This window comes from Myotis lucifugus, unplaced genomic scaffold, assembly GCF_000147115.1.
Source record: "Myotis lucifugus unplaced genomic scaffold, Myoluc2.0 scaffold_114, whole genome shotgun sequence".
NCBI lineage: Eukaryota > Metazoa > Chordata > Mammalia > Chiroptera > Vespertilionidae > Myotis > Myotis lucifugus.
Window position 1 is genome coordinate 2,652,514 of NW_005871162.1, and position 24,545 is coordinate 2,677,058.

At 39.3% G+C, this 24,545-nt stretch overlaps 1 protein-coding gene across 1 annotated transcript in view; it reads right to left on the reverse strand.

Annotated features, from left to right (window-relative positions):
- RIMS2 (regulating synaptic membrane exocytosis 2) overlaps positions 1 to 24,545 on the reverse strand; it is a 234,954-nt gene that overhangs the window by 7,471 nt on the left and 202,938 nt on the right. The gene's annotated exons all lie outside the window — the stretch shown is intronic.

Consider the following 24,545-nt stretch of genomic DNA (forward strand, 5'->3'; position numbering starts at 1 on the left):
GTGAGTAATACTCAATGCTAGCCTTAACTTTCACATGGAATCCTGTGTTTTGCAAGATGATTGATGTTAGAAGGCAAGGACAGCTATCCAAGGGAGATAGCCTTGTTTGCTAATAGTTCCCCATCTGTTGGTAACTTTCAGAGAGATTCCCAAAGGAATACAAAAACCCAGCAATGTCCGGTAAAAAGAGCTTTTTAATATCTGGTCATGGGTAAGTCATGTCCTCAAGGACCTTCAGCAGTTTGGATCAGTTTGGATATGAGGTTTACTTATAGAAGTCAATTAAAAGACCAAATAGGAAACGGAGTCAAGTACCACAGATGTGACAGAGGTGAGGAGTGCTATCTGAGTGGTCAGGGAGGAAGGAGCGTCCCCATAGAGGGAGTGGAATTTGAGCTGAGCTTGCAAAATGGGCAGGTTGGGGCCCAAGGAGAAGCAAGAAGGCAGTGCCTTTGCCGAGGGAACGAGCATGGACAAAGGTGTGAAGAGGATGTGCCGCTGAGGGATGGTGCAAATAATCAAAACATATGGAGGAGTAATGGTGGGGGTGGGTTAAATGATAAAGGGCCTTGCATGCTGGCATGCGGCGTTGAGAGACTACCAAAGCTGGGCCAACAGGGTGATAGTCCAAATGATCTGTAATACTTTACTTCTTGTCAGGTCTAAATATTTATCGACATTGACCATGCATATCATTAGCATTCTGGGGATTCAATAAGCTCTTTTAGTGTCTGGTATTAATGAATTCATTTCAGATCAACACATATTTGCTGACACTGCCAGTGACTTGATGAAATTCCTTTCACCAAACCTCTCGTAGTATTTGTTCACCATTTGAAACACTGTTTTAAATTTTATCTATTCTCCACTTCCACCTTTAATGTACATCAAATGCTTTAAAAAGTATATAATAAAGTAACAGTTATGACTCATTTCCAGGCTCAGTTCCATAATCTAAGGTTGATATCTAAAATAATTGATAATAAACATGTTGTACTGATATGAACTTAAGATAATACAAAGTATCCCCCGTTGATGAGAGAAAACTCTTCTTGACAGAGGAATGTTCGTTAAGAAATGTAAAAGGAGTCCGGCTGGTGTGGCTCAATGGTTGAGCATCGACCTATTATCCAGGAGGTCACGGTTCCATTCCCAGTCAGGGCACATGCCCAGTTGTAGGCTTAGTCCTCAGTAGGGGGTGGGCAGGAGGTAGCCAATCAATGATTCTTTCACCATTTGTGTTACTATCTCTCTCTCCCTCTTCCTTCCTCTGTAAAATCAACTATGTATGAAATGTAAAAGGAATAAATTTTAAAATTACCAATTTGTAACCTCCAATGGAATGAATGATTCAAAGAAGGCACATTGATGAATGCTAACATCACTAACTATTCATATGAGCCAAAAAAAAAAAAAAATCTTTCCACGGATTAGTTCTACTTGCTAAAGGAAAAACACACTTTAACACTGGGAGACCTGGCTATCACCATTGCAATCAAGTGGTCAAATTTAGCAGCAGTAATAGCAGGACAATCATATGTGCTTCCTAATACAACCTACACAATATCACCTATTGAGTTGTTCTGAACAAACATATACAACCGGTTTCTCATCAGATCTTTGGAACCAACTTCTAGTTTTCAAAAATACAGAAGATAGGGTAAAAAGATAAATGACAATAAAAAAAACATCAGACAAACCCAGAACATGGGATTTCATTCAAGAGAATTGGCCTAATCTCTTAAAACAGCTAATATCATGAAAATAAACAAACTAACAAGGTTGAGTAAATTGTTCCAGATTTAAAAAATATCATAGAGATGTAACTATTAAAAGCTGTGAGTGATTGCTTTAAATTTTTTTTTTTTTTGTGGGGGGGGGGGGGGGACCAAAAACAAGAAACCCATAAAAGCAAAACACTCTAAAAGCAATAGAACAGATTGGCTGTTAAATGAGATAAGGAAATTATTAATTTTCCTAGGTAGATCATGGCATATCTTATAAAAGATTTCCTTATTTATTACAGGAAAGATTTATACCTGCAATGTTATATTACTTGCAATTTATTTTACAATGGTATAGCAAAAAAATACATATAACAAAGAGGTTAAAGTGTTTAAAATAAAAGGATAGGGAGGAAAAGTAGATCTTGGTATTTATCAATTTAATATGCATGACTTTATTGAGAGCAATTCCCAAATGGCCACATCAAAAAGCAATAACATTTTGTCCAGGTGTGAACTGGAATCATGGAAGGAACTGGGCTGGCGTGAGGGAGCCAGGCCAAGGGCTGAGTCCTGATCATGTAGCTTTCCTGCTCACTTCCTGCGAAGAATGCCCTGTTAACAATGACCACCAAGTGAGATATACAACCTCCGTTAAGTCTGAAAATGTGGAGTGAGGATATGTACAGGAAACACGACTTTCAAAGCAACGAGATTCCTAAAGGTCTCAGGACAAAGCCCTCGCAATGGCAAAGGTGAACTGTTTTACGTGTAATGTCTGAGTCTCTCACAGCAACAGCGAGGAGAAAATCTGCTGTTACAGGGCGATCCAGCTATCACTTGTCAAAGAGCAACAATACAATGAGCATGGGGTCCTCCTGTTTACAGATTGCTGTCTACATGCATCCTCTTCAGAACAACTCTAGGGATCCCATTTTACAGATGGTGCATCTGAGTCCCCAGAGGGTTACACAGATCCCTGACACCACATAGAACATGACAGGACCAGAGTGTGCGCAAGTTCCCAGACTTCAAATTCCCTGCTATTCACCGATTGACTGTCAGATAACCAATGGGCAGCCTGTGCAGCTGACAATGGAGACGGCCCTGAGCTAACTCTGCACTGCGTGTGAGAGGCCCTGTTACAGCAGCTGGGGGCGGGAGGAGCAGAGCACAGTGAAGAGGTCAGGTCCTGGTGTCAAACTGTCTCTCTGACCACCTACCAGCTGGGTGATGCCGACTAAGTTATCCTCCCATGACTCAGTTTTCTCAAACTGAAATGGCGTTGACAATAATGATGTCTACCTCATAGAGCTTTTGTGAGGATGAAAGAAAATAATATATTTAAAGTGCTTGGGGTAGTACCTATTATATAGAAAATCTTCAATTAATGACACTGTTATTACTACCAGGTAGGGAATCAGTAAGCATGTATTCTAGGCCAATCTCTACCACTAATTAGCTGGCCCTGTGGCCTTCTCTGAGTCATATCCCCTGAGTCTCTGGTTCCTCACTTACAAAAAAAGGGAGGATGACAGATGATCTCTGATCTCTTAGCTCTGAAGTCTCCTAGTTTGTATCATTAGTGTATGACCAGGACCATGGTTAATAGCATGCGTTGAGGAAGATAACGCTGCTCATTATCACCTGCTGGAATCAAAGAATTCTAGGCAGTATGCTGGGCATTTATAAGAGCTCCTTAAAATATGTCTTTTAAATGTACTTTTTCTGATACATATATACACTTATTTAAAAAAGTAAATGTTTTCCAGTACCACAAATCCTTTGCATCTCATTCATAATAAAAGGACTTTAATATAAATATAATTCATTTAGTGTTCCAAATGCTCTGTCATGTTATTCAACCTGAAACCTGAACCTATATAACATTGACGGTTCTACATGAAGTGAGTGTGGTAGGCAGAATTCTAAGATAGCCCCCATGATTATGTTACTTTACAGGTATTTTGCAGATGTGATTAAGGTTACTAATCAGTTAACCTAACGATACGGAGATTATCTTTGTGGGCCTGACATATACACATGAGACCTTTAAAAGCAGAGGGCTCTCTCTGGAAGGTTCCAGAAAAGTCAATAGGGAAGATATGAAACACAAGAAGGATTCGGTGTACATTTAATACTGGCTTGAAGGTGGAGGGGACTCTGTGGAAAGGACCCGAGAGCAACCTCCAGCTGCGGACAGCAAGAAAACAGGGGAGCTGGATGCCCTTGGAAGCAGATTTTCCTCCAGAGCCTCCAGGCAAGAGCTCAGCCCAGCCACCACATTGATTTCAGCCACGAGACACATTAAACAGAAAACCCAGACATGCCATGTGCGACCTACAGAACAGTGAATAATGAATGGGTGTTTCTTTAAGCTGCTGAATTCGTGATAATCAGCAATAAGTACTTTTTTAGATAATTATTAATGAAGAGATCTATGAAAATAATTTATTATAACCATAGGAGTAGACCAACTAAAATTATTTGTAAGAGCTCAATAGCCACGATAAAAAAGTGTACATATATTTCTAAAAAGTATATATACATACATATCCTACCTATCTATAAATGCATAATGTGTGTGTGTGTGTGTGTGTGTGTGTGTGTGTGTGTTAAGATGTTTAAAAATACTCAGGTAGCAAACTGTAGAACTAAGGCCCAGATTATGTTTTAGAGCCCGTAAACCACTCACTCTCCTGTTAGGTATTTTAAGCCAACGAGCATGTGGAGAGAATGCCTGCAGGTAAAAATCAAGTTCTGAATTGCAAAACATCACAGGCAGAAAGCTGAACACAGGAGGCGCCCCGTTATTCTGCTCTGCTTAGTCTGATGACTCATTTACTTGGCACACGCTACATGCAAAGAAAGCCTCTTGATTAAATAAACTACCAAAGGGTCAGTTTCCCTAACGATATCTGAAAATCAGAAAACCCTGAGTGACTTCACAACAAAAACCAAAAGGTCCTCTTTGCTACTACATATTTGGAAACTCTCCTAAGCCCCCAAACGAGGCTCACAATGAAAGGCCAAACTTAAAGTCACATGACTTCTTTCTAAACCCTATCTCCATAGGACCCACCCGTTTACTCTCACCTGGAAGGTCTCAACTCCTATTGCAGACAGACTTACTTTAGAGTCAGAACTTTCTTGATGTTAATATGAAAAATGATTTATGGGGACAGGTTTGACAGGTTGGTAGATTCTGAAAACTGACTTTAATTTTTAGCTTTCACCGTAATTTATGCCCATTGAGTTAATAAGGCACTCTTTTTTATTTTATTCAAAACTACCAATTTCCAGAATGAGTATAATTTGGAGAAGCCATTTTGTATTACATTTAAATAATTTTAACAATGCATTAAAGTTAGACTTTCTAAAATTACTGAATCATAGCATTTCAGAAGCTATCTTTGGGATCCAGTGTACCTTTGTACTTTATGTGCTCCATTATTGTAGCAACGAGAAAGCCGAGGTCCACAGTGGCTAGTTCCTCTTTAGATTTTCATCTTTAAAAACCAGTAATAATTTCAAATTGCACTTGAACTCCCTTCTACCTCAAACTTTCCAAGTATAAGAACTGCCTCCAGCACTCTCCCTGACCTCCATGGTGGTCACTGTGGCCATAACTTCCCATCTACAGAGTTTATATCAAGACATGAAAGAGGTTGATTTATTTACCTATTTTGTCCTGCAAGACCTCAATATGGGGACAGTATGTTTGTGTATAAAAGCTGTGCACTGATGTTTATGTTTGCTAGAGCTTCTAACGATAATAAATGTAATTAAAACCCCTGAAAGTCTAAACAAAATAGGGACAACTACCTGACAATTTCTTTTGGGCTAATCCAGGATCTGCATTAACAATTAAAATAGAATTTAATAAAATTAACAATTGATTTTCAAAATTGTTTCAGAGTTTTGCACAAATTCATTCATTCCAACAGCTGTTACAACTATTATAAAAGCTATGTAGTTAACAGCTGTAATACAGTTAACTACAAGCAGAAGTCACCATTATGGTAGATATTAGGGCGGTTTAGATATATTCACTTTTCTCCCCTGTCTGAAGCAAGGTGGGGTCATGTGACTTGCTTGGCCAATGAAATGTGAGCAAAACTGGTCCATATAACTTCAGGGCAGAAGCTTCAACAGCTGATGTGTGACTTACCACATCCCCCCCCCGCCCCACTTTGTGGACCCAGATAGCAACAGGTGCCTTCATCGGCCTGGGAAGAGCATGCCATTTTAGGATCAGATAATATGAGTTCCAGCTCTAGTTGACCATTTTAAAACTCTGGGCAGGTAATCTAGCTTTCTGAAGCTGAGGTCTTTTACATAAACTCAGGATCATATTTAGCCTCCATCACAGAATATATGACACGTAGTGGTATTTAATGAGTACTGATGAATAAGGATCAGATACCACAATCTGTATAACAAGTTTGACAACTGTAAAATGCTATACAAATTCTGATTTTATAAATGACTGAAATAATGTAAAATTATCCTAAATGTGCAGGAAGAAAACTGTGTATAAATAAGTGGGGTCTTGCCATCCAAAGGGGAAAGCCTTCTGGCCAAATTGAATTAAGGGGTTGCCTTCCCCCCAAGCCCATTGCTTTAAAACCAAGGTGACTGCCATTAAGTTGAAAGCAAAGGAAGTAGACAGGGCACAGAGGCTAGAAACTAAAAGAACAATTAACTTGAGGCTTAAAATCTTTGTCCAGTGAGGTGTTTGACTGGAGTTACCCACACTTGAAACTAACTGGAGCCAAAAAGACTGTAAGCCTACTGAATTTCTGAAGGACCTGTATAGAAAAAAAGAATTACTCGCCCACATACAAAAGTCTGTTCAACCCCTAAAGTAACTACTGAGTTTCCTAATCTGCACTAGCAAGCAGGCTACGAAAGCTACGAGGCCCCCTCTTCAATATAAACCCTGTAGCTTCGAAGAATGAAGGACAAAGAAACACTTCCCAGAAAACAGAACCAAAAGTGCCAAGTGAGTAAGCCAAGAAATGTATTTTACTTTCAGTCTTCACCATTACCTCTGAGTGGGATTTTATCATTCCTGTGGATGACTGATTGCTTTGTGTTCCTATCCTCTCCTTTTGAAATGAGAATTTTTATTTGGTTATGCTGTTGTTCTGTACCATTTAAACTGGATATATGGAAGGCAGATGACTCGTCTTTCAGTGTATAGGTCACTGTAACATGGAAGCTACATCTGGGTATGAGGGAGAGGACTGCACACCACTCAAAATCCTAGATTTTAATCTGCACGCAGTAAAGTACGGCATTTTAAGGTTGTCTTTCTGGGGAGGATTGACTCTGTTCTATATGCAAAATAAGAGTGTGCATGGATGTCTGTGTGGCCAAATCTGCAGAAAATGTTAATATTAACATTAGTCATATTCTTTCCCTTAACCTTCTCCCATTGATCCCCCCCCCACCCCCCACCCCCGCTCTTGGCTATCTGCTTATGCTTATTGAGCAAAGAGGAAAATTATCAATAGCAAACTAGTATTTTAAAAAATTAAATAGGTCACCAACACAAGCTTAATACCCCCCTCCACCCCCATTGGTAGTTACTTTCTATTGTTAAGTAGATATCTGTTAATGTTTTTGGCTCACCAGCACTTGAACACTCATCCTGTGTATGAGAAATGTCTCGTTCTTCAATTATAGAAGTTAAAATTGTCAAGTATCACTTTAGGGTGGGAGCACAGGACCAAAGTCCTGTTAATCAGATTCCAACCACTGTCCCAAACTTGGAAGCTGAAGCTACTGAAACAAAGAAGCAGAGGCGCCACAGGCTTCCATTCTAAGGAGGGCAGTGGCCACAATATATACTTTTTCGAGCGATCCTATAGCAGTGACTCAACCTCAATGTTGACACCGGTGCACACTGTGATGTCTGTGCCAAACAGAAGTGCTAGTTCAGCAGGGCTAGTTCCGCAGTATGATTTGGGGCAACATTCCTAACCTGAAGGGCAAGTAGACATGCATGTACAGTGGTATAAGAATAGAAAGGCATGAACAAAAACTTGGAGGTAAAGAGCAAGAAGGCTTCGTTTCATTGATTTACTGGGCGCCTAAGGGCTGTCGAAGGCAGGGAAGCTATCCTATGGAAGGACCAAATGGTTAGACTTTGAATGTCAAGCTTAAGGCTCCATTTAGTGGGAGATGGGAATCCGCTGAAGTTTTCAGAAGAGTGGTGTCAAGATCAAGATGATGTTTACAGGAGTTGATACAGAGGCAATGAAGTTAGTTAGCAGTGGGGAGATCCAGAAGGTAGAGACAGCTGATTGGGAGACTCAGGTGATTTGAAAGGTGAGCTAATGTGGTCCTAAGCTATCAGGGTGACCATGGGAACAGGAAAGAAGGAAAACGGAGAAAAGAAGCCGAGGAGGAAGCATTTCCTTGATAGAAGTTGCCAGCTGGAGGCACATATTTGGTCCATCAGTACACTTTGTTTGGACCAAGTAATGCTTAAGTTTTTCATTTAGGTGCCAACACTTTAAATGTTTTAAGTAACATCCAGATGTATAGCTTCTCTTAGAGGCAAAAATCAGAGTAACTTTGCCAACCCTGGGCTGATATTCAATTTGGCATCAATTATTTAGAACTGAGTACTACCATTCCTCGACGGACAGGAAAGCTTCCTCCAGCTTTTCGAAGTCCTTGCTCTTCCCTCTTGCATGATATCTGGCCGATTTCACTGATAAATGGTGCCATCCTGGCCCCTGACTTACAGGAGTTACAAAGGAAAAGCTGATGACTGAAATGGCTAAAATAAACAGCCCTTTCATTCTAGTCTCATCAGGCAAAATCTAAATCTTAAGAAAGGACACTTCAAAACTAGAGTTGATATCATTTTTATGTTAGCTTTCTCTTCAATTGCTCAAAAAAATTATATATCCATACCATTAAGTAAACCCCCCCCTCTTCTCCAATCACATGATTACAATATGAGATAGGACAAATATATAGACTGATCTTGTGTGATCAATAATACAGGCCTATGTAAGAACAGCAGAGAGCATTTACATCAAACATAGTCTTTGGACTATGGGATGCTGCCATTACAACTTTCTAGTGGGTGTTTTTAAGTCATTCGTACAAGATGTCTCCATAGGAAAGGTCACCCCCATGACTAGTTCTGAATTTAGTGAACATACGGAAGGGTGAAAGCAAATTTGGGGTTTAACTTGACTTTTGTAGTAAAGTTTCAAATTACTTTAAGGGTACTGTCTGGACACTTGACTGGGCGATTCTGAATTTTCGATTAAAAAGATGATATATGATAAGCACTCTGAGTGAAACTGGTGTTCGCTTATTTTAATTCCCAAATCTTTTTCCTCACCTTATCTGCCTAGACCAGTGATGGCGAACCTTTTGAATCGGCGTGTCAGCATTTTGAAAAACCCTAACTTAACTCTGGTGCCGTGTCACATATAGAAGTTTTTTGATATTTGCAACCATAGTAAAACAAAGACTTATATTTTTGATATTTATTTTATATATTTAAATGCCATTTAACAAAGAAAAATCCACCAAAAAAATGAGTTTGCGTGTCATAGGCTCGCCATCAGTGGCCTAGAATGTAAATCTAACATAAAATCATTGTATTATTGCTGAATATGGTATGGACTCATTTAGGAAATGTTTTATTACACATAATCACAAACTGGCAAAAAATAACATTCTCTAGAAAAGATACATATTTAGATTATAAATCTGTATCCATGTCCTGTCCCTATTATTGGCATTTTGAAGATGTATAAATCTATGATTACTGAATTTTAAAAAGTCCTAATCAAACCACAGGTTATAATTTAAAAACAGTATAAATATAATAGATATTATGTCTTGTCAGTTATACTGATATTCAGCTTACAAAGAATGGTAGGACTATATACTGTTATTATTAATAGATACTGGATACCTACTGTTCTAGGCATGAAGTCTGTTCTTAGGAGGATTACATTTAAGTGTATGGACATTTTTATTTTAATGAAACATGGCCAAAGTGGTAAGCTCCATTTTAATCAAATGGGGCTGCTTATTAAGAATGAAGTATATTATTATACCCTAAGATTAGAATAAGATGTCTTTTATACTCTTATTGGTTGCATAGCATTTTAAAGAGTAGGGGAGAATTAAATAGGTCTTTCTATTATAGTCTATTTAGTTCCTTGTATATTAATTCCTCATAGCTTCACTATCATATGCAAAGAAACGTCCCTCGGGTTTCTGGTGATTTGGAAAATATTTCCGTTTCTTTGATGATTTTCTTGCAACTTAATTTTCAAGCTCGTGGCATGTAAAAGAAATTAAACAAGCTAATTTATTCAGTTAAATATTATTGACAGGATCTGTTCTGTATGATTGTCAAGCCATATTTCTAACCAGAAAAAGCAGTCCATAAAATCAAGTGAATCAAATTCATCACAAATTATACATACAAAACTAATTAAGAAGAGCTGGCACAGAACCACAGGTAAATTAAGGTAGTCTCTGAGAAACCAGACCTACCAATTATTAGAAAATTAGCCATTTTCCTACATAATATGACCATGCTATTTGCCCTTCGGTTTATGGTTCGGGAAGTTGCGGGGTTGTTTTTCCTACTAAGAATGGTATCTTTTTCCTTGAAATGGTTCCTTTTTTCTCAGAATTACCTGCAATGTTTGAAACCTCTATATGCAGTAATATTCTACATTAGGGAAGTATACGCAAAGTTTGGGCTAATTTATATGGTGAAGATAACACCACTTAGGATTCAATGATAAAATCAGGAAACATAATTTATAAACTGTTAAATATAGCAAAATACTATTATTATTACTTTTATTTTAAAAAAATCGTACTCAGAGATTTGGGGAATAATTATCTGGAATATACCCAAGAACAAGAAAGCAAAAAATCAAATTATATGAAAAAACCCCTATAAGCTTACAAAAAGATGCTACAAAGACCAGTCAGCAATCATAAATTATTTCGTTTATAGGAATGCCCCTTTCGTCCTCACTGAAATCAGCCCCATTGAGATTTATAATCCATGGCCACGTGTTTGACTTCACACACTCTCAGTTTTCACATGCGTAAAAAGATGAAACAATAACTTCCTCGAAGAATTATAAAATCCAAGAAATGGGGCACACAGAAGGTGCTCAATAAATGGTAACTATTATTATTGTACGGGTACCCTTCCCTAACTCCTAAATGAGGTTTTCTTACAATCATTTATTGCACTCCGTACTTCACCTTCCTAACACTTACATAGTTACTCCCATTAAGACCTATTTCCATGGGACTGGAAACTCTAAGAGGGTAGGGAGCATGTCCACCTAATTCTGGGACTAGCAAAACTACTAGCACATAAAATAACCTCAATCAATATTTCTACAAGAACAAATGAATGGAAAGAACACGGTCTCTCCATCAACTTCTCGGCACTTCTTTTGTAGAAAGGTAACGTCTGGATACACTGCACAAGAATGAAATGAGAATATGGAACTGGAAGACAGAGTACATTTGAGGTTATTTAGCTATTGCACTATTTCTGAAAAGACAAAAAATAGGCTAGCTTTACAATCAGACTGGCTTACTGATCTACTAGACCACTTTTCTTGATAGATAAGTTGTTCTCAGCCAGTGTGAAATTCATCTGTTGCGATGGATTTACTTTTCTTTATAAGTCAGAATGGGTTTCCCAGTTATGACTATAACAACATATTCTTGAGTAGGCCCATGAGGGTATGTTATCCACATGATCTTCATGTATCCTGTGTGGGTTGTTCCAATAAAGAAAAATTGTGAAGAAACACTGCTCCAGGCCATTGATTTCTAACTTTTACAACTCTGCAGGGTATGTTGAAATACCCTAAAAAAATCTCAGGACTTTTGAGGGTGGTAGGAATATTGTGAAATCAAAAAAGTAAGTTAGGATTTCTTCTCTTGGCTGTAAAATGACAGTAACCCAGTGGGAAGAACTCTCATTTATACAAAGTGCCTCCTCGCTAGTTACCTGTAAAGAACTATATGTTTCATTTTTAAAATGCTGGCTTCCTTATGGAACATTTTGTCTTGGCAATTCAAGAAGCCATATTATAGGACAAAAATCTGTTCCAATTTAGCCATGTGTAGAGGTAAGGATTTCCTTTGGGACCAGTCTGCAAGAGCCAAGGTTAAACGAATATACCTTAAATTTTGAAAATCTTCACATTTATATAAGCTTTTTTTTTTTTTTTTGGTCACAAAAAGGCTTTTAGAATGGTACTTTGTAAATCCAAGGATTCTAGTTACCGCTTAATGATGACAGTTTAACTGAAGCAAACACAAGACTGAAGACCTGGTGTAAAAAAAAAAATTGAGAAACAAGTCTACAATAATGTGTTGTATTTAAATATGATCTGCAGGCACACCTGGGTTCTAGCCTCACCACGACTAGGTGTGTGACTGTAGCTGAGTATATGTAAATGGTAATCTAGCGTAGGCTGAAGCTGAGCGCATGGCTTGTCTTGTTGACTGCCTGTGTTCAGAGGTAACTCACACCTACTCTCTGGGTGGACGTGGGCAAGTTTCTGAACCTCTCTCTGTCTCAGTTTCCTCCTTTGTGAAATGGGGATAATAAAAGTGTGTACTGCCTCGTACGGTTGTCGTGGGCCTAAGGGAGTAAATACATGTCAAACTCTTAGAACAGTGCCTGGCTAACAATAAACATTGACATTTTCTGCTACAATTGTACTCATTCGCTTACCTAATTTGAGCTTCTAAATTCTTGACGTGTTTACATTTCCTGAAATTTAAAGCATTTAATTATCTATGACTATGATAATAATAGAGTAATATGCTAATTAGACCGGACGTCCTTCTGGACGAAGCCGGGGCTGAGAGGGAAGACGGTGCCAGCAGCCAAGGGAAGGAAGGCCTACTCTTGCACGAATTTCGTGCACCGGGCCTCTAGTAGAAAATAAATGAAATGTAAATGTACACACAAGAACAGCGAAGGATTACCATGAAAATTTTAAATCATGCTTAGGGAAGTACCCTGTATTAAACCTGTATTGACCATTAGCAACCTGACATTGCAACAGTAAGCTGGAAGAAACTTGGGGAGCTCTAACTAGCCAATTATTTTGAAGACCACTTTCAGACACACTATTCCTCCTTTGTCTTTCACTTCCTTGTTCCCCACTGGGCAAAATAGGGAAAAAACTTTATTTCTACCTCTTCTGAGAGTAGGAAGTTAGTTTCTTCCAAATAAGACTCACTACAGATTTCCCAAGAAGAAATCATTGATGGTCACAGAAAAAAAGCACAATAAATCCCATTATGTACAATAGGGTTTACGTGATGATGATAACCTCTGTATTTATGGGTAAAGGTGAACACAATTTACAACGAGTATGTCAATAAATTAAAAAACGGTATCTCCAATGCCGGGACGCTATTACTCAGCAGTCAATTCTTACTTTGATTTACAAATTATATTTTTAGTGTCACTTAAAACTTATAGGCAAGTTCTTTATAAAGAAAACATGTGTTACTCAAAACTTTATGAAGGACTTGAAACCACCTGGTGAAAAGTTTGACACAGTGAGTCCCCTCCCTCCCCTGTTTTTCTCATTGGCTTAATTATAAAGGCATCGCTCAAACACCAGAGATCCACAACCGGCGGTCAGAGCCACAGTACTGTGTGCCCTGTGATCAAAGTCCCAAGTCTCCACAGCACAGACCGCCTCTAGTGGTGTCAGCCTTCACCTGCCCATCCTGGGACTCCTGTTGCAAAAGTTTTGCTGCTACCTTTAATTTTTGAGCATTTCCGTCCTCGGGGCTAAATGCAAATACCAAGATGACGGTAAACAAAAACAGAGCGGGGAGCACCCCGCAGGCCTCCCAAGCACTTGTTAAGTCTTCACCGAGAAACAGCTGCTCTCCAAATAGCCGGTGGCCAGAGCCTGGCTCAGGTGGCGCGCTCCGGGGGTCCCTCGCCCCATCACGGTCCCCGAGAATCGGAGGGGCAGGGACCCTGCTTCTTACAGTACTCTCCCCCGCCAACCCCCCAACCCCCAACTCCCCGAGGTTCGAGAGGTAGACAGACAGACACCCCAGCTCCAGGCTCACCTTCCTCCTCCTCCTCCAGGGAGTTCATGCAGGGAAAGTAGCCGGCCAGCGCCTCGAAGGAGGCGGAGAGGCTGCTCCGGCTCTGGGAGCGCTGCATGGAGCGCCCCGCGGCGCCCCCCAAACCCTGTCGGCCCATCTTGGACGCAGCCCCGCTCTTCCCGCGGTACAGGATGCGAGGCGTCTTGGCGGCTGGGGCGCGGCGCCCGCGGCGCTTCGGGGGCCGGGATGGGGCCGCGCGCGACCCTGGGGTTCTGGCCCCCGCCTCCCCGGCCCGGCCCAGACGTGGCTTCCTGGGCGGCCGGGTCCTCCACCTGTTGGGCCGGGGCCAAGGGGAGGGGATGGAGGCGGCGGCGGCGGCGGGCGAAGACGCAGCTGCTCGCAGGGGAGTCCGCGGTCCCGCCGGGAGGGCGCTGGGGATCCCGGAGGCGGTGGCTGCAGGAGGCTCCCTGCCCGCCGCGTCGGAGCTGCTGCTGCTGCTGCTGCGGGGCCCGCCAATCAGCAGCCGGACTGGGGGGGGGGGGCGCCGCAGGTTCCAGGCTGCTCGGACCTCGTAGCTCGTGCAGTTTCCTCCCCGCTCCCCGCCCCGCGCGGTGAGGGCCGGAGAACGGTGATTAACTAGATGCAATCACGTTAGGCGTCGCAGGTGGGGAACAGAGCAGCACGCTTTTATAGGCACTTTTCCTTCCCTCAGTTTCACATACAATATTAATGCTCCTTATGCAGCGACCAGAAATACTGAAATTCCCCCCCCCCCCAATTCATTAACAAAAGCTTCCCAGTTTTTAACAAGTTTCACGAAACCTAGAATTAGAGCTTTCACTGTTACCTTTCCTGTATTCAGAGGATAAAAAGTCAACAGAGGGAGAAAAGTTTTGTAAAACAATTAAGAGCCGGAAGAAGCGCCAACAAGAAAAAGTACTATGATGTTGATCAACTTTGCTTTAATTTCATAAATTTTTAATGCTTTCTTTCTCCAAATTAAATAACCTGCTACCTATTGTTGCTAAGAATGACAATACTAGTAAACACTGTAAGGCTTCAACATCTAAAAGGTAACATTTTCTTAATATAAACTTGGAAGCAACACAGACATACCAGATAGAAAACAGTTTATAAGTGAAATGACATGTCGCATTCTGCAAACTGCAAATCTCTACCCCAGAACGTAAAGCAACTGTAATTCCATTTTAATAGGAGTCAGAAGACTGCCCACTTTTTGTAACTTTAGACAAGCTACTCATCCACGTGATTTCCTATCCAGGGCAGTTACAATGACTCCAGTCCTAACCTGTCACAGCTGGATTGTTGGGTATGTGTAATAGGGATTTCAAAGTGCTCTATAAAATGCAAATTATACAATCAAAAATGGTTCTTTCATACAATCAGTATTTCCTGAGTAGTATATATATCTCCAAGTTCTTTGCTCGCTATCCGGAGAGATTCAAACACGTATTCAATTAATATTAACTAAGCTCCTAAATTTGCCAGGTACCTTTGTAAACACTTAGGACACAAGAGTGATCAAAGCAGAAAAAAAAGATTGCTGGGAGCTTACTTACATCCTAGGAGGGGGAGAGACACAATAAATAAATTATATAGTGTTAAAAGGGGGATCCATGCAAATAGAAAAAAATTAAATTAAGGGGTATGGGCAGTCTGCAATTTAAAAGGGCAGTCAAGGGCCTTACCGACTACATTTGAACAGAGATTTCAGGAAGTAGAGGAAGTTAGCCATTCAGACATGCGAGGAAGAGTGAGTTTGAGGCAAAGAGAACCTCCAGTGCCATGGCCCTGAGCTGTGACATGATACAGCAAAGAGCAGGGTAGCTGGAGTGAGAAGGAAGGAGATCAGAGAGAGAAAAGGCTGAGATGAGAATAGATCGCACACCGTTTTCTAGGTATGTTAACGATTTTGGCCTTTGGACATCACGATTTAGAATGTGCAAAAAAAGCATACAAGCTCTCAAATCTTATTCAAAATTAGGAAACTTTCAGTACAAATAAGATTACCATCCCATAATAACGACCTTTGGTTGCGTACACAGAATCATCAGGTTTTTTGCCTGTTTTTCTGACAGGCTTTGTCTTTTCTAATCAATACTCCTACAGCTCTCTCAGTTCCATTTCCTGTTAATTATTCACCTTCCTAAAAAAGGAGCATTTCAATAGAACATTGACAAAACCAGGAATGCTGTGAGCACTTTGTCATACCACATTGCTTTTATTCAGAGAATAGAAACTTTTTCATTAAGTAAACATTTCATTATAAGAATAAAGGGAATCGGAGAACTTTGGAAATTGAAAGCTCTTTATCAGTCATCTAATTTAAAAAAAATGTTAGTGAGTCATGAAAATAATGTATAAGGATTTAATCAACATTTAAAAAAATAAAATATCAGAGTGTAGCCCATGTAGTTACTCATCAATTATAGTATTGTTTCACGATTATGTATGATGATGTATACGTGTGTATATATGTGTGTGTGTGTGTACATGCATGTGTGTACTGAGTTATGACCAAGAGGAAAGTATCAAGGAAGAAGGATTGGAGCAGGGAAATCCTAGGGAAATATTTGGCCAGGATTGAACACTTTTATAATGGCCTCCAGGGGCGTCATCATGATGGCTGAGAGGCACTTTGGAAGGGCATATCTTGGGTTTCTATTAGTAGCTGCATGTCTGAGTTGTTGGGGCCCTGCCTTCTCTGGCGTTATATGACCTGGTCTTATACACCAAGGGGTTAGACTGGAATAGTCCAGATGTGTCTACTGCTACATGAGCATCACTTCTCTCTTGCAGTTTCAGAACAAGGTTGTGCTGGGAAGCTTTTTGATGTTTTTTCCTATGTGAGGGCCTCAGAGATCCTGAGAAGTGGCAGAGACTGGCACAAGCAGGAGTAGGGAGGGCTGAGAAGAAAGAAGAAAACCACCCTATTTCAGGAAAGAGAGCTTTAAGGAGAAAGAAGAGTGTTGGCACATAGTGTCAGACAGAGAAACCACCACGATGGCCAGAGACCTCTCGTCTTGAATAACTTGCGGAATGTACTGAACTTATTGAGAAAATGTACAAATATTTTTGTCCTATGCGCAACTGTTTTCCTATGTATAGTAAATAATATTTCTGGTTTATATGTTTTAAAAATTTATTTCTTATTCCTCATTCCATTCTAAGTACTAGCACCCCCAAAGGAATTTTAAAATTTACATGAAGATATAAGATTGGAAATGTTATTCTTCCATATGAGAATATACATTCCAATGGCTTTGCATATAGTTCTCAAATGATGCTCCACTATATAGTTTCATTATATAAAATTAAGTGTAATTCCAGAATCATTATAATCCACTATTCAAATTATTTTTAACTTTCTTATTCACCAGAAGGTTAGAGAAAAAAGTGAGTCATGAATACACACAATAAGTTGCATTCTAAAAGCAAAATATAGCCTTGAAAAAAAGAGTCTACCAATAAATAGGAAAATAATCTTTTTGAAGAAAAGATATCTAGAGATAGATTGCATATAGTATAGCATTCTATTTGATAAATAACACACCCATTACACTACTTAATTCTTACCTCAATCCTGAGAATGTCATCATTATTTCTTCTTTATAAATGAGCTAATGGAGTCAATAGTATTAAATGACTTGTTTAACTGGGACATGGAAGAGCAAGACTCAAATTCAGATGATTTGACTTTAGGTTCAGTGCCCTGCAGACTACATTACAGGTGTCTCATACCGTACACAGTTACACAAAACATAGACGAGAGATATCATATGAACTAGTCAGTAAATTATTTGGTTCAAAATGAAAATAAATCTTTAACACCATAATGTTCACTTATATGCTAATGTTAAATCTATATTTGCCTTTAAAAAAATCAAAACATAGCAATAGTACCTAGCCATACATGTATTTCAGTCCACCAGTTCTAATAGGGAAGAGAATTACATGTCATTTATGTATCAGTTTTTATAATAGTTTCTAAAAAAAAAATCACTAAAATTTTAAGGTTTGTTAGTTTCCTGAAGTAGAGGCTTGGCTACTTACGTGAATACATAAAAGGTCATTACATGAAGTAGTCATATCGTGTCAAGGCCACGGATTAGTTCAATCAGAAACATAGTTGTGCCTTCCGCAGTCTTGCCCTTTCCTGTGCTAGAAATGATGTAGGTGATGAAGATGAGAATGCAAACTACTAGCAAAGGGAAGAGCAGAGGAAGTAAGGCCCTCTGGGAGGTGGTGGAAAAATCACATAGAAAGGCCCTGAGATGGATATGCAAAAAAGAAATAGAAAAAGAACTCTCATTGATTGCTATTCAGCCACAAGTGAGTGTTTTCCAGACGACCCAGAATGACTGGTTGGGAAAGGCAAGAATTGCTCAGGGTAGATTACAGAACCATGCTGCAGACTGGGCTGACTTCTTTCTCTTGATATACATTTGTTCTCGATAATATGGGTATTGTCTCTACCTCAATCTTCACAATGATGTCAATTACCTTGCCACTTTGGACTATTCCTCTTTATGGTAAATAAGTCGATGCTAAGTATTTGTGGGTATATTTTGTCTTATCAAAACCAAGTCTCAGAATCCTAAAATCTACATATCTTTGCTGTTACAAAATATCTTTGCATTTAAGTCATGAGAGATAAAATTGACATAGTCAACATTTTAATTCTGACTTCAAATTGCTAAAAGTATTTACTAGTCTTGGACAATTACCCCTGACTTGAATATGAAATTCAAAATATACAATCTTTTCTCACATCCCCAGATTAATGTCAATATGGTACAAATAAACTGTAAGCTTTTGTGAATTCCGTTTTTAAATGTATTTTTGCTGTTTACACAGCAGATGTTACTCTTTAGCAGTTTTTTAACCCAAACTTTCACAAAGGTTGACAAAGTCAAAAGATGTTTAAGGTATGAGAAGATAAAAACGAAGATTGAATGATTATTTCTATAATGAGATTATAATTTTTGCCTTTATCTTATAACAGAAAATGTCAATGGAAGTAAGCAAAATAATTTCTTGAGTAGGCTAAAAAACAGTGGTAAGATTTGACTGAGTAACGAAGGGGAAAATCTCTAACGATCAAAGTCATGAATCCTAAAAGCAGAAGAGCTAGACAATACCGGGAAAGAATTAATATTTGAACTCTAATATTAATTATGGCCCTTTATGTATAACAATGATGATGATAATGTTATAGTCTGCATATACTCTGCCTCATTCAATCTTCATATCACCCTATAAAATAGCTAATTCTCATTTTACAGATAAGAAAAGTGACGCATATTAATTCAGTAAATATATGTTGAGTGCCTACCACATGCCAGACACTATTCTAGTTACTGGGGATATAACAGAGAACAAAAATGAACAAATATTGCTGCCCTTATGGAGTAATACTGAGTAATTTAAATTTTAACACTCCGGTGTGGGGTGAATTTCCCGCCAAAATATAAGATGGCTCTGTCTTTTGGTTTTGTTCCATCCACCAAAAGGGTGGATTACAAACAAATATTTGGTAATACGCAGTTACAATCGGCCCGAGTTTACACGTTTCCCGCACTCCACCGCAAATCTATATGAACCGAGTTAAAGACGGCTCCCGCGGAGTACGCGCAATTCACGCGAGCCGACTTAACTCGTTTCCCCCACTCCAAGTATTAAATATTATTATTATATTATCAGGTAACATGTACATAACTAGACTGGATTTTATAATTTAAAGTTTTATTTTACCTTTCATGTTCCCTCCAATAAAACCTGCCAGTTCCTACTTGCTAGCTCTGCCGCTGGACAGAGACCTTGGTTACGCATGAGGAAAAGATGGGCCGGCTGGTTCTAGCGGAAATCGTCAGCCAGGCCCAGCTTTTATTCCTCTTCAAACCAGAGAAACTGACAGAGAGCCTTCATCAGACCCTTGCAAACATTTCAAGTTCATATGTTTGTGTGTGTTTTTTAAATCCTCACCTGAGGGTATTTTCCCATTGATTTTTAGAGAGAGTAGATGGTAAGAGGAGAGACACATCGATTGGTTGACTCCCACACACTCCCCTGCTGACCAGGGGCAGGTATGGAGCCTGCAACTGAGGTAGGTGCCCTTGACCTGAATTGAACCCGAGAGCCTTCAGTCTGTGGGCCAACGCTCTATCCACTGAGCCAAACCTGCCAGGGCCATATATGTCTGTTCTTATCTTAGATTATCATTAACTAGATATCTCTTTAACAGATATGTGATTTTAGGCAAATCATTTACTCTCTCTGTCCCTTGATTTGTTTCTGACGAGGTCAGATAACTTCTCTGCACTCTCAATAAAAAGGTCACTGGGCCCTCCCAGCATTAGTATGTTTGCAGCTTTTAACTTTCTGCTTTTTCACCAATAGCATTAAGACAGTCCCCACTTTCCATCCCTCCTCCCCTGGTGAGGGACAGGAATACAGGTCACAGGAATACAGGTCTGGAAGTTTGGCCTCCTCACTCCGTGGGCATCCCCATACGGCCTGGTCAGATGCTGACTTACCCTTCCTGCAGAGATGTGAAGGCACACTGGTTAGTGGTGTGAACTCTGAAATTAGACAGGCTGGAGCATATATCCCACCCCCTCTACTTTCTCGCTGTGTGACTTTGGGCAATGACTTCAATCCCCTATGTATCATGTAGCTTTCTCATCCACAAATGAGAGGTAATAATAGCAATGACCTTATAGTTGTTGTGAAACTAGCTCATTTAATAGTGACTATGACGCTCAGAAATTCCAAATTATCAGCTGCACGTCCTCCCACCTCCAATTAAAGCTTGTACTCTGGAAGCATTGCTAATACCAGGCTGGTTTGAGGGTTAAAATAAATGGGTGGAATAAATTTGTCTTTCAGAGGTAGTTTCATTTTCAAAGAATATCCTTAACTAATTGGCGAAATTTCTAGCAGTGTTAAAAGTGACACTTAAAAATATCTAAGGGATTGTAATCTGGAACTGGTAGACTTCCTCATGTTACAAACAAACCTCTCCTGGGAATCTGTCCTGGCTCAGTTCTCCTGGGCCCCAGCTTTGTCACAGCTTCTCTTTTTCCTCTAAAACCGAACACAGATTTGTCAAAAAGGCCCAGTGTTTTTTTTTTAAAACCAGGTGTTCCAGAGGTGAAGGTGGAGAGGCTGAGGCCACGTTTCCGTCAGACATTTGTATGTCAGAGAGCTACCTGCGCACACATTTTCAATACATTCAAATGTCACCAATACTGTCCCTAGAAATTTAACACCAGCCTCTGCAACACTCCTTGGAGGCCGAGGGAGAACACCACACACGGATATTACACATTAACATAACAGAATCATGTCGGGCAAGAAAGGTTCATGGTTACATCAAGCTTGACAAAGCAGCCACCTGAAGCTCATTAATTCCACTTTTAGGGCACACGTGTATCACCTAGATTTCATTCTTCATGATCATAATGTGAACATTACAAAGATAATTAAAATGTAACATACATTTACAAAGTTCTTAATTTTCCCCTAATGACGTATATCCAGACAGGTTCACTATATAGGATACTGTACGGTATATTTATATATATACTTTATATATATATTTTTTATTGTTGACAGTATTACAGATCTCCTCCATTCCCCCCTCCCCTTTACCCCCTTCTACCCAGCCCCTGCCCCACCCCAGGCCTTCACCACACTATTGTCTGTGTCCATGGGCTATGCATACATGCGTATAAATTCTTTGGTTAATTTCTTTGTGTCTATGGGAATCCATTTGTGAATAACTGCTCCCAGCTTTTATTTCATTTAAGTGGCTAGATGGACTCAGGATAAATTTATGTCCCCAAACGACTTTGCTCTATTTAATCTAGCATTTTCATGTGGGTGGAATGGAAGGCAAAGGGTCTGTCTGCCTCAACTATTTGTGGTATTGACTGTAGAGCCACTTTGTAGGTGTAGTAAGTGTCAATTGAAAATATTCAAACTCGGTTTTGCCTCTTCCCTTACTCAACTGAGAAGTAGCTGTAACCCTTCTTTGTACAAGTCACCAAAGCAAAAACACAAAGTTTAAATGCTTCAGAAGTAATTTCTACTGGATTAATTGTGTCAGTTATTTCACTTAGCATAATTAAAAGTACAGTTTCTAGTTGCATAAAAAATAACTTAAAACTTGTGTCAAAAATTCAATGCATTTTTCACAGTCCTAAGTTGCTCTCTTAACTTAGAGTTTGATCATTTAAATAGGTTTCTGCATGTCAGCCTAATCTATCTATATATATAAAAGCCTAAGCGATCATTATGACCAGAATGACTGGAATGACCAGTTGCTATGATGTGCACTGACCACCAGGGGGTAGACACTGAACACAGGAGCTGCTCCCTGGTGGTCAGTGTGCTCCCACAGCCAACCTCTCACGGCCAGCCAACCTCCCACGGTTCCTCCCCCCATCCAGCAGGCCCTGTCTGGCAGCTGGCAGCCGGCAGGCCCCGGCCAGCCCGGCCCCAATAGGCTACGATCACCGACTAGGCCTAGGGACCCCACCCATGCACGAAATTCACGTTTTAGTCCCAAACCCTAGTAGTTGTATTTGGAGAGAAGGTGATTAAGTTAAAATGAGGCTGTTAGGATGTGAGGACACCACTGAGATTGGTGTCCTCATGAGAAGAAATCTGGACACAAAAAAAGATAGCAGGGATGTGCAGTGCACAGAGAAAGGACCTTGTGAATGGGCAGCACGCGGTTGGCCATCTATGTGATAAGGAGAGAGCTTCCAGCCCCCCAAACTGTGAGAGAATAAACGTCTGCTGTTAAAGCCACCATCTGTAGCATTTTATTATGGCAGCCCCAGTAAAGTACTGTAATATCACATGCTTTGAGATGAACTAAGTCTCCTGAGGTCTTTAGCTTTACATTGCTTTCAAAAGCTTTCATGGGTCACTTTGGTAAACATTTAAGTAAACTGCTTAGCATTATTTAGATTTATTCTACATTTTTAAAACATCTTATACAACTTCGCTGTCTCAAAAAAAACATGTCTCTTTCTATCCTAAAAGTTTAGCTTTAAAGTGATTATCCACAAATGAAGTGGCATTTTCTAATTCTGCTGTTTTAAAAACTGGTGTTTGGGGGGGGGGGGGGAGGAGACATATGTAATACTCTTTGTAATACTTTAAGCAATAAAACAAAATTAAAAAAAAAACCCCAAAAACTGGTGTTTCTACACCAATGGTGGGTATTATGCTTCCAGTTTAAAGAAAGGAGAATTAGCTCTAAAGATAGTCTCTTAAAAAACACACTTGTCAATACATTTTAATATACATAAGACTTAGGTTTCTTAAGGGCAGAAATTTTATTTTTTGATGACATTATTAGAATGTCCAGGGCCTACCACCATAGGTCTTAGCTTGCTGCTTTGCCTCTAAGGACATTATTTTATCTGAATAAATTCTGATAAAGGAGCTGCTTATTACCAACTGGCATACTTTAATTCTTATTTCATTATTCTTTAAAAGAAACTATTTTAAAATGAAAACTGCTAATACCAGCTTCCGTGGTGAATGTGAATGAGTCATCTGACTACTATTACTGTGGATTGCGGCTTTTGGAATTGATTTTTCTTCATTAGCATTCTAAATGATTACTTGTAGATTACATTTTTTGATATTTAAAATGCTCTACAAAATGCAATTATGGCTTATCCAATTCAACAAAGTAAATGATGTTGTGAACACATCTTTCATACCTCCACTTATTAGAAAGCAAATCAAAATGTTTCTCACTTTTATCACCTGCAGTGTTCAGTATTAGAAGCCTAGATAATTTAAAAGCACTGACTACATAAGAATTAACTGTCATTTTTTCAGCCACTTAATTAAACATAATAGAAATGTAAAATTTTATATTTCTAAAATGTCTTAATTCTTAAATGTCTTAAACCTGTTGAGTTCTTTCTACTCCTTAATTGTTCACTTGCTTTCATGACCATCTCCTTCTCCTAGATATCAAATTGAAATGAATTACAGTTTATTTTGAGAAAATTTTGGGAATTATGTGATAGTTCTGGAATAATACAGAAACCCTAAGTGTTATTACTAAATGAGTGTTGGGAGTACTGATCTACCTAACAATTTAAAATTCTAAGTACGGATTTATGATCCTAAACCTATGTCACATATTAAAAAGAGTAAGACAAAGTACATACATTTAATTATGTTCTTAAAATTATTTCAAAAATTGATTCTTATGCTAGGATTAAAATTTTATCTCAGAGTTTGATTTAATCTGATCAATTTACTCTAATCCAGTTAACTAAATGTAATCTGATTTGATTGATTTGCCTAATTTGATTGAATGTAGCAAGCATAGGGCCATAAAGGGGGGAGGGCAGGATGAATGGGTCATCAGTCTCCACCTCTCCCCTCCCAACATGGTCCTCCTTGTTCACACTGTATCTCCAGCCTCTAGAGCAGTGCCTAGTGTACATTAGGTGGACTATCTAATTTGTAAACAGAATTCTCTCCAGATTCAGATGACTAGAGAGAACTTGCAGTTTTTTGAAAGTCTACATTTTACATTTCTATTACATTTAATTAAGTCCTCCTCTTTCTTGAACAGAATTTAAAAAATAATTTGATGTTGATTCTTTTCTATTATGAATCTTAGTGTTGAGAATCCACAGTAACGGG